At 49.2% G+C, this 11,791-nt stretch overlaps 1 protein-coding gene across 1 annotated transcript in view; it reads right to left on the bottom strand.

Annotated features, from left to right (window-relative positions):
- Window positions 1-11,791, bottom strand: part of XRCC2 (X-ray repair cross complementing 2) — an 813,538-nt gene that overhangs the window by 585,261 nt on the left and 216,486 nt on the right. The gene's annotated exons all lie outside the window — the stretch shown is intronic.

Below are 11,791 nucleotides of genomic sequence, written 5' to 3'. Positions count from 1 at the left end.
ATAATCTCCCCCACGGTCCTATTTCTCTGCGGTCTCGATGGGAATGAGAATGTTGGCTTCGAGATCAGATACTCTGCCCACAGGCACTGGAGCTCGAGCACAGCAGGTCGTGTGCTGCTGGCCTTGCACATGCCCCCACCTGGATTCAATCCCTGGCACCCCATATGGTCCTCTGAGTCCTCCCAGAAACGGGCCCTGAGCACACAGCCAGGAGTAAGCTCTGAGCACAACCAGGCAAAAAAAAAGGGGGGGGGATATTGTCTACCCTCCAAAAACCAAGTACTGGGGCCCGGAGAGATAGCACAGCGGCGTTTCCCTTGCAAGCAGCCGATCCAGGACCAAAGGTGGTTGGTTCGAATCCCGGTGTCCCATAGGGTCCCCCGTGCCTGCCAGGAGCTATTTCTGAGTAGACAGCCAGGAGTAACCCCTGAGCACTGCCGGGTGTGGCCAAAACAAACAAACAAAAAAACCAAGTACTTACATAGTACCCTATATTCTGAAGTCTAAGACATAGTGTAGCAATCAGGGCGTTTGACCTTGGTTGACTACAGTCAGAAGGAAAGCCTGAGCACACCTGAGCATGCTCCCACCCCATCCCCTCCCAAAAAACAAGCAAGGTATGATCTCACATATAAACTTTAATCTCATAGAAGTCCAATAAAAACCAGCTTGAAAAATATATTTGCTAAAGAAAATTTTATTCTATGTAGACCCAAGAGTCCAGTGATATGTATATATATCACTCCTCTTTTGGAATAATAAACACTCCTCTTTTGGAATCAATTGAGAAGGAAAGGCCATTGTTAGATAAAAATTCACAACTTCCTGATTTTAATGTTCTACATCAGTTTTAATTTTCTGATTTAATTAGTTTCCTAATTAGAAGGGGTTAAAATAATTAACCTCATTATTTACTATATATTTAATAATTTCTCCTCCAGAGGGAGTTACTTAATTTTCAGTAATTGCAAAGTTTACGACAGGAGGGAATATTCCCAGACTTGACACCAGGCTCTGTGATGAGCAGCAGCTACAGAGATGGGGAGGAAATCTGTTCTCGCTCTGTGGAAACGGAACCTGCAGAAGCTTGGCTGGGACCCAACACTTTCAGTTTACTTTGAATTTTCCATCTCTACATCCTTTGAGGTAAAGCCTGTCCTAGAACAGAGGATATAAGAGAATTAACCTGACGGTGTAAACTCAGTTAAAATGAGATGGTCGGGAAGCTAATATCCCACCTTGAGGGGGCCAGAAAGATCATATGGCATGTAGAATGCGTGCCTTGTATATGGCTGACCTGGGTTCTATCCTCAGCATTGATCCCTGAGCACACAGCCAGGAGTCAGCCCTCAGTACTTCTGGGTGTGATCCTAAAACCAAAAAAAGGAGATTGTTCTTCCACACCTGGTCACCTCACTAGCACACAGGGAGGTCTGCAGAGAATCCCTTAGCTTCCTAGGAGTCCCCGTCTTCTTGGACTTCCTGCTGTTCTGGGTCCGGCAGCAAAGTGGAGACCCTGCGTTTATAAGTGAATGTTGGTTCCCTGATTGGAAATGTTTACAATCAAGGTTGAGGAGAGAACTAGGAACTTAACACCTAGGGAAATGATTTCAGGGGACACTGGGCCACCTCTCCAGCCCCTGAGTGCTGTGCAGGGTAGGGTGGGAGCTAGATGCCACAGGCCAAATGATTGGGCTCTGAGGTAAAGGACATCCAGCTCATGCCCACCAAGAATCCAACCGTCAATCCATAAACGTGCCCCAGATTCTGCTTGTACCTACACACTTAAGTCACTTGGTGAACAAATATGAGGCTGTTTCTCCCAAATGTCTGGTTTAGGCTCTTGTGCCACCCTGCTTTGACGACTTCTCAGAGGTATCCTGCTCATTTACCTGTCACCACTGCTGTCCACAGTGCCACCAGTCCTGGTCAGAAGAAAAGAGCACATGAGCCAACTTGGGTTTGATCCCCAGCATCCCATAGGGTCCCCTGAGCACTTCTAGGAATGATTCTTGAGTACAGAGTCAGGAGTAACCCCTGAGCATTGTCAGGTGTAGCACACACACACACACACACACACACACACACACACACACACACACAAACACAAACACCCACATTTGGTGTCTGGGCCACACATGGTAGTGCTCAGGGATCACTCCTTGCAGACTCGGGCACCATATGAGATGTCAGAGATCAAACCTGAGTTGGCCCCATGCAAGGCAAGGGCCCTACCTGGCCTAAGATTGAAAAATTCTTCTTCAGTGATCAGAGCACTTGCCTCGCATGCATCTGACCTGAGTTCAATCCCCAGCACCCCATATGGTTCCCCAAATCCTGGAGGGAGCTGTGAGGATAACCAGTGTGACCCAAGCCTCCTCCCCAGTTAGATTTATAAACTAAAAGTAAATCAAAGTCTTCTCCATCTTGACCCACAGCCTCTCCAGACCCCGCCTTCTTTCTGTTTCTTTCTGTCCTTCCTTCTGTTGCTAATGACCTGGCGCAGACGCAGCCTGCCACCAGCCGTCACTTCCACGCGGCACTGCGTGGCAGGCTCAACCTTTGAAGAGCATACACATGCATTTTGAATGAATGAGCCTTGCTGCGGGGGATCCTTGCCTCTGGCTTGCACGTAGCCATTAAAGGCATCAGCTCTGAACACCTCCGCCAACCCAGGCGCCTTTTATTTCAGTGACAGGTGGGAAAGCAAGTTCAGAAGAGTGCTTTGGGGCTCAGCAGGCTTCCACTGTAAGAAGCAGAGGTGGGAGCCGTGCCAGGCTTTGTGGTAGAAGCCCTCCTGTTTTGATGTAGCATGGATGAGATGTTTGCTATGCATGGCAACAACATAGGGACAGGGCCAGTAGGAAAAAACCACCCAGGGTCTCTACTACCACCTCCTACTTCTTGTCTTGTTGGGATAAGTCTGTGGCTTGATTTGGGGAGTGTAAATTTATTTGAGGGTTGACCATCAAGTGACGGGGGGGGGGGGGGGAATCATGGCTAATTAATGAGTCCTAACTCAGAAGCCTGCAGAGAAAAGGGTTTCCCTTTCCGTGCCAGGCTGGTATTTAGCATCTATCTCTCTGTAGCACTTCATTAACTCTCCTCTCGATTCCTGCAAGCGCATATTCCTACTCCTGACTGCCAACGTACTGCTGTAATTATGTAGCCTCTCCAAATAATCATTCTTCAGCCTGTGAGGCTTCAAGGAGTGCAGAGCCAGCTGCTGAAACATGGAGGAGCTGTTTAATTAGAGACGTCACAGCCTGGAGCCATGGCAGGCAGTGTTGGGCTGCGTTCCCCCCCTCTCCCCTGCCTCGTGTTGGATCAGCCAGCCGGTGTCTGGCCAGGAGGGCCTCAGCCAGTCTGTGTCAGTCAAGATAAACATTAGGTTTTCAGGGACATTGAAAAGACGCAGAAAAGCTATTTCATGACTCCAAAGCAAAGCCAGACACTGCCACAAGTGCTGACTGGCTTCGGAGTGGGATATCTTTGGAGAGAAAGCACTGCCGCAAGATGGGGGGACCGGATTGCCCTGTCCCCGTCTGCAGAGCCAGGGTTCTGAACTGAGGAGGCAAGAGTTGGGGGCTGAGTGTCCTCCCTCTGCAAGGCCTTTGCTCTGAACTGGGCAGGCAGAGTAGTGATGGGCTGCTGGCTTCATAAACATCTGATTCTGGGCAATTCTGGCCCCAGTTTCTGAAACAGGCAAAACCCAGGCAAGCCAAGGGTTAAGAATTTTCTTCCTGGGGTCTGGAACAATAGCACAGTGGGGAGGGGAGGGCAATTGCCTTCTATGTGGCCAACATGGTACCCCATACTGATCAGGAATGATCCCTTTTCTTCCTGGGCTTTTTGTGGGCTCACCTCTTTCAAAGCACTGTCCCCACTCTTGAGAAAAACAGAGCCAGGCATGCCAGCATGGTGGGCTGTGGGGTGGGGGCAGGGAGAGCATGAGAAAGGGGAGTGTCCGTGTCCAGTGTCATGTGTCCAGCAAAGTCTCTTCAGTAAGACTGTGGAGGGCTCATGGAGTTCCAACCTGCCTCTCTGGAATTGTGTGCTGGGACTATGGAGGTGAGAGGTTCACAGCTCTCCCGGAGCCTCTCAAAATGCTTCATAGCTGCCTCCATGATAAAATGAATAACAAGGTCCCAGGAGTCCACGGACTCCCAAGGTGCCCTGAGTGGCACCTGGACCCAACCCAGAAGAATGAAAACTCGGTACTATGAGCATGCGCGCTGGGCTGTGCATGACCTTCCTACCAACCATCAAGAGCTTACCTGGCTGTGTGCTCTTTTGTTTCGCTTTGTTTTGTTTGTGTGGGGCCACAGCCCCGAAACGGCAATATTTAGGGGTTTTTCCTGACTCTGCACTCAGAAATTATTCCTAGCAGACTCAGGGGACCATGTGGGATGGCAGAGATTGAACCCAGATTGGCCACATACAAGATAAATTCCCTAACCACTGTGATATCCTTCCAACTTCTCATGGTCAAGGTCAGATCCAAACAGACTCACCTTTGAAAACTGGAGTTCTGGAAAGCAAGAGTCAGTGCAGAACACCACCGAGAGGTAGTAGAAATATCATAGCTGGTTCTTTCATAGTGCAACTCTGGGGTACTTACTACTCATGGGGTAAGATACCAGGACCCCACCAGATCCCATCTGTGTCATTCCAGGTGGTCTCTAGACCTCAGTTTCCAAGGTGACACTTTAAAGAGAAGGGTCTGTCTTTGCACCCCAGGACCAGACCAGAGAGAGCAGTGTCAGCCACACATAAAAGCAAGATGGACAGGACAATTGTGTGGCCCATGACTTTCTCAGAAGATGCCACTAGCAAACAGGCCAAACTGCCTGATAACCAACTCCAGAGCAGACGGGGCTAGGGACAGGCTTAGATCAGAATGTGGCAGAACACTCAAAGATGTGCTGAAACACCTGCTAGTTCATCCTTCCAAGGTCAGAATTTTAAGAAGAATCATAGAAGGGCTGGAGAGATAGTACAGAGCAGATGAGGTGGCTTGTCTTGCACCAAACCAACCTGGTCTTGATCCCCAGCACTACATAGGGTACCTTGAGCATTGCCAGGAGTAATCCCTGAGTGCAGAGACAGGAGTGACCCCTGATCATTGCTGGGTGTGTCCGCAACAGAGCCTGTGTTGATGATCTGAGAGCACCAATCACACGACTCTACACTCCCACTGCCCTTTACTTCCCTCAAGTCTCCCCAGAAGCCTGCTTCCCATCCCCTTATCCTGTGGTCAGAGGCCAGAACTCTCGTTTTTATGCTTTGTAGTCTTTCCCTTCCTCTTAGTTCATATGCCACATGAATAGAACTTTTTGGCATAAAAAACCTTTTTGTTTGTTTGTTTTGGGGTCACACCCGGCGGTGCTCAGGAGTTACTCCTGGCTCTGCGCTCAGAAATCACTCCTGGCTGGACCGAATCCTTTCTTGATCTGGAGGCTAGCTCTAGCCAGCATGGGGTCTGGGGAGACCCCAGTTCGAAGGCCTTGTCCCTAGCTTGGGGGTGCTGGGAGCCTTGGTAGGCCCCCAGCTGTCCCCTCTCCTGCGCCCCCCCTCTGCCTTCAGGCCTTCCCTGGGACCCAGCCCAGGCGGCCAGAAAAGGTGGGTCCAAATTGGGGGGTGCTGAGAGCTGCTCATTTTTATTAAGGCAGTCTCTGGCAATTTCTTACCAGTCTACATGTTCAAAAACGTAAATATTAATAGTATGATGTAACTCCACCTGGATTTAGGTGTATCTACCTGAGACCCGCCCATTTCTGGATATTACAAGTAACCTTACCTGCAAGACCCCTCCCATTCCGGGGAGTGGTCTTGGAAGGTTATATAAGGCCTTTGACCCAAGGGATTAGACCCTTTTGGCCTTTGGCCAACATGGAGGTCAAAGGGAAGATGGCTGAAAGGAGTTAAGACGCAGGGCTAGCTAAGAATGGCTGAATGCTTAATTGGTTATGATATAGGCCACACATGTGGTGGATAGGGTATGAATAAAGCTGATACTTCCTGAAGCCTGACTGTGAGTGAGATTTCTTTTTTTTTTTTTTTTTTGGTTTTTGGGCCACACCCGTTTGACGCTCAGGGGTTACTCCTGGCTATGTGCTCAGAAATCGCCTCTGACTTGGGGGGACCATATGGGACGCCGGGGGATCGAACCGCGGTCCTTCCTTGGTAGCGCTTACAAGGCAGACACCTTATCTCCAGCGCCACCTTCCCAGCCCGTGAGTGAGATTTCTACCCGCTGCTCTCATGAACCTCCAGACCCGAGGCTGAAGGGGGTTGCAGAGCCTGAGAAAGGTCTCTCCATCCATCCATCCATCTCCATCCAGCACTATCATTAATTAATTAACACTACAGTATATCCTATCCTTCAGTTATGTTTTGCGTTGCAGAATGTCCATCTTGTATTCTGCCCTTTCGCACACCCCTGTAAAGCTCATTTTTACTCCTTAACTCTATCACCCCCAAGCATCAGTACCCCCCATTTACCCTTTTTAACTTCAGTACTTCACAGTCCCAATCACACACACCAAAGTGGTGCACTGGACTTAACAACCCCCAACTATTTCAAAAGACACAAAATGAACACGTATGGCTTTTGAATATTTTATGTCTATTTGCTTTGACAGCTATAACTCTTATACAGTGAAGATTTTCCCCCACTTTTTATCTTTTCTTCTCTCTGTGAGCTGTTCAATAAGAAATATTTAGTGAAAGAGTCCCTCAGTTTAATGCTTATGTTTAACCATGTCATGGGGATTTTTGGACTTGTTCTTGCAGCCCCCATATAGACCTATAATGCCATATGGCATTGTTCCTTGTTTGCATAGCACATTAAAATGGGAAAATACTATACATACAAATAAGTTCCTATCTAATAGAGGTAGGAACACAGAAATCTTGTAGAGTAATGATCCTTACACCCTGAACATTGACATATGACCTGGCACAGGCCTCAGAAGAATGGGCATTCTCCATTCACCCCTGAACCAGGGAAGCTAACTATGAAACATCCAAGGTCATTTATAACATCATCTGGAAGCAATCCTCTACCAGGGAAGACCCTACTGCTGCTCTGACATTGACCTGCTCAAAAGAGACTTCCCTCAACACTAAGAAGACTTGACAACAATGACCTCTTACAGGACAGGGCTCTCTGCATTGCCCTTTTATTGTGAGGTGAAACTAGAGGACACTCTAGTCTACACCAGCCTGACTTCAATTTAGAATATACAGATTCCAGGATCTTTAATACAGAAACAACAACAGAGACTGTAAAAAAATAAAAGTGGGGGCCCGGCGAGATAGCACAACCAGGCAAAAAAAAAAGGGGGGGGATATTGTCTACCCTCCAAAAACCAAGTACTGGGGCCCGGAGAGATAGCACAGCAGCGTTTCCCTTGCAAGCAGCCGATCCAGGACCAAAGGTGGTTGGTTCGAATCCCGGTGTCCCATAGGGTCCCCCGTGCCTGCCAGGAGCTATTTCTGAGCAGACAGCCAGGATTAACCCCTGAGCACCGCCGGGTGTGGCCCAAAAACCAAAAACAAACAAACAAACAAAGAAAAAAAAGTGTATTGGCACTACAGACAATGACTTGGATTGGACAAACTAGTTTGCTGGAGCCTAGAGTTGGTCTTCTACCAGGAAAATTCAGGGGTAGGGTCTCCTTGTATTTAGGCCAAGGCTTTTCCTCTCCTTGTCCCTCATATTTTGGTGGGCCTATGCAAACAATAGCTGCAACTCTAACACCGTTCATATGGTGCTCCATTGACTCTAATCCTTAAAAAAAACCCACTTAAACTTTTGTGATTAACTTAAACTAATATGCATGGGCAAGGAAATGCAAGAAAATACTATACCTTCAATGTTTAAGGAATTACATAAGTTTTATGGCCTTAGATTGCTTTGTGTACTGCTAAGAAATGTTATAATGTACTACAATCTGGGGACTTGAGGGACAAAGTAATTGTACATGGGTTCTATTTTATTTTTCTTAATGTTCTTTGGCTGAAAGTTCAAAATTAAGGTATCAGCAAGGGGTTTTCTTCTAAGACTCCTGTTTATGGGTGATTGTCCTTCCACTGTAACTTTACTTTTTCCTCTTTCTTTGCATCTTTGTTCTCATAATTAAAAATAAATTTATAAAAAAAAATAGAAATCACTCCTGGCTGGCTCGAGGCACCATATGGGATGCCAGGGATTGAACCCAGGCCTGTCCTGGGTCAGCCGTGTTCAAGGCAAACGCCCAAAAGCTGTGCTATCACTCTGAGCCCCATACAAAGCTTTTTTTTTTTTTTTTTTTTTTTGGTTTTTGGTTTTTGGTTTTTGGGCCACACCTGGCATTGCTCAGGGGTTACTCCTGGCTCTCTGCTCCTGGCAGGCACGGGGGACCCTATGGGACACCGGGATTCGAACCAACCACCTTTGGTCCTGGATCGGCTGCTTGCAAGGCAAACGCTGCTGTGCTATCTCTCCAGGCCCCAAAGCTTTTTTTTTTTTTTTTTTTTTTTTTTAATTTTGGGAGCCTACGCCTAGCTGTGCTCAGGGATCACTTCTGACAGACCCAGGGGAACCCAAAGCAGGTATTAAAGTGGGCCTTCTGCCCACTGTGCTGTGTCCATGAATCTGAGAGCAATGGGGAGATAGAAGAGGGGAGCCCAGCAGCAGTGGGGAATAGGGGTGAGGAATGGCAAGAGGGTAACACTGGGCACAGTGGGGAGAAAGGGAGCAGGAGGAAGGACGAAGGGGAGGGGGGGGCCTGGGAGCAGTGGGTCAGCATTGCCCCTGCTGTCCTTTATAGAATAGCCTGCATGTGAGAACTGTACCACAACCCTCAGTCGTGGTGTGTGTTGGTGGGTATTGAGGTCCTTCCTGGGAACCCCATGAGTGTGAGGAGGTTGTGGAGTGCGTTCTGGCTCTGGTGTGCCTGGGGCCAGTGCAATCCGTGATGGGTAAGGCTTTCATGGCAGCTGTGGACACCCAGAGAAGGTGGGGTGGGAGGAGCTAACAGAGGCCTTGCTCACTCTCACCAGAAGAACACATGTGTCCGGGCAAGGAACTGGGATCCTGGGGTATGCTCCTTAAAGATGGATGTGCCTTAAAGATGGGCTCAGGAGAAACTGGGTCCTCTAAACCCATGGTGAAAGCCAGGGACAGCTCCCACTGACCCCACTGTGAGTGAGATTCCTAGATCATGGCAGGACCCCTGCCCATCCTTCCACTAGGTCCTCCACACAGCTGCCCGTGTCCCCATTTGGGAACTCAGGGAAGGGGATAAGGATGTTGTTGCATTAATTATTAATTATAAAGTTCTAGTGTTGTGATGAGGCCTCTCTCTCGGCTCAGCTTAGCGCCTGTCGCCCCTCTGGCCGGCCCGTCTAAAGATTGCAGGGTGACAGTGGAGAAATTCAAAAGGCAGTCAGATGAAGTTTCAGGAGAAATCCAGCTTTATTATAAGGCCCTGATCACCATATGCATTTCTCTCATGGCTTCTAAGCTAAGCAGCCTCTTTCCTGCTCCTCTGTATTCATCCTGGCTGCCTATTCTCTTTCTCTCTGTCTCTCTCACCTTTCTCACTCTCTTCTCTCTCTCTCTCTTCTCTCTCCTCTCTCTCACTCTCTCTTCTCTCTCCTCTCTCTCTTTCTCCCTCCCCCCCTCCCCCTATATCCTCTCTCCAAGTACCTCTGCCCATCCCCATCCCAGGTGTGGATGGGTCTGATCATCCAGGTGAACTGGGGGAAGGGTGCCCAGATGGGTGGGCAGGAGGAAGCCCCAGCCATGACCTCTGGACCCAGAGACCGTCCTTCAGTAATGCCAGTTAAATCTGCTTCAAAAGAAAGTAAGGGCAGATGGAGGCCAGGATCTGATGGTGCCCTGGGTCCCTGTCCACCCCAGGGCACTGGACCCAGAAAAAATGCAGCTTTGCTGCCCCTGAAAACTCCCCACTGGCCTCTGCCCACCTGCAGCTGTGCAAATACTTCTTCACCAGGTGCAGGGAATTTTCTCCCTAGAAACCTTAGGCCAGTCTTTGAGCAAGCCCCGGGCCAGCCTGACTGCCTTCTCACCTTCCTGCTTCTCAGATGCCCAGGATGTGGCTGAGTTTCAGTACCCACTGCCCACCTGCTTGCCAGATAACTGCTGCTCACAGTGATGGCCGCAGTGCTCAGGATGCACCAGGTGAGCCCCTTCCCCAGGGCTTTTCCGCAGCTTCCTCCCATCTCTGTGCTTAGAGGAGCAGAGTGGACCTTCAGCAGGACCCCAGGGAAGAGGGCAGCCTCCCAGCACACTGGCTGATCAGGTGGGGCATGGACAGAAGCTGGTTGGGGCAGCCAGAACTTGGGGTGCACTCAGCTGTCCTGTTCAGGCCAGAGTGTCTGCAGAGACCCAGCCCCAGGTCAGGTGGTTTGCTCCAGTCATGGGTGTAGTCTCAAGTAAGGCTTCCTCCAACCCAGGACCTCTGAGAACTGCATCCAGTGGGTGGAAGAGCACCCTAACTGGTCCCAGGAGCAGCTGTCGATGAAGGGCTGGACTCGGTCTGTCCCACATCGGGGTGCTGCACTCCCTGAGTGGGTCTCCAAATTCCACATGCCCCAGCTTCCCTGGGATTCCTGCACTCCCACCCCTCAGAGGCCCCCAGAAGGCTGTTCCCTCCATCACCCCAACTATCCTCTCCCCAGAGACATCCTTAGCCAGCGACACTGCCTATATAGGCACAAAGGGCTTCTCTACTCTGAGTGTAGAGGCATCCCTCAATCCTGACCTGCCCAGTGTTGGGGGATATGATTCTGGGCATGGCCTCCAGGAGAGTCTTTGCAGTCAGGGACATTTGAAGGCAGAATTCTGTGGCCACACAGACCCAGAATAGGGTGGGTCCAGGACTCTGCCATTGCTTAGGATGGGCCCTGTACGCTACACCCCATTTCCAGCTCTTCCTCCTGTCTGAGCATACTGCTGGAGGCCCTTCTGCAGGGATAGAGACACAGTGAGCCATGGAATCTTGTTTGAGTTTTGGGCCGCACCTGCTGGTGTTCAGGGCTTACTCCTGACTGTGCTCAGGAATTCCTCCTGGTGGAGTTCACTCCAGCTACAAAGCCAGGGTCAAATCAAGATGGGCCCCATCTTGTGTCCCACCTGCTGTGACATCTCTCCAGCCCGCCTGTTAACATCAAAGACTTTGGACCAGAAACAATACTATCTTTGAAAATAACTGTCTTCCCAAACAGAAAAACTTATTTTTTTTTGTTTTTGGGCCACACCCGGCAGTGCTCAGGGGTGACTTCCTGGCTGTCTGCTCAGAAATAGCTCCTGGCAGGCACTGTGGATCCTATGGGACACCGGGATTCAAACCAACCACCTTTGGTCCTGGATCGGCTGCATGCAAGGCAAACGCCGCTGTGCTAGCTCTCCGGGCCCCCAAACAGAAAAACTTAAGTACAGTAACATTTTGCAAATCTCTCCATAGCTGACTCTTATGCCTTTCTACATTCAACTTCTTGTGATATTACTTTGCTTTTAAGTTTATGTTTTTATTTTAGTTTGGATTTTGGTCACACCCAGCAGTTCTCAGGGCTTACTGCTGGCTTTGCTCTCAGTGATCTCTCCTGGTGATGCTTGTGAAACCACATGGGATGCTGAAGTCAGCTGCAAGCATGGCAGTGCCTTCCCTGTTGTACTATTATCCTAGCCTTGGTTTAAGTTCATGAAGAAAATATGGTCTTATGGAAATGTATAGCTAAATAATTAAGTTTTTTTTTTTTTTTTTTTGGTTTTGGGGTC

Source organism: Suncus etruscus, chromosome 13, assembly GCF_024139225.1.
Source record: "Suncus etruscus isolate mSunEtr1 chromosome 13, mSunEtr1.pri.cur, whole genome shotgun sequence".
NCBI classification, from domain to species: Eukaryota; Metazoa; Chordata; class Mammalia; order Eulipotyphla; family Soricidae; genus Suncus; species Suncus etruscus.
The sequence above is the reverse complement of the archived record's forward strand: the minus strand, read 5'-3'. Positions and strand labels throughout refer to the sequence as shown.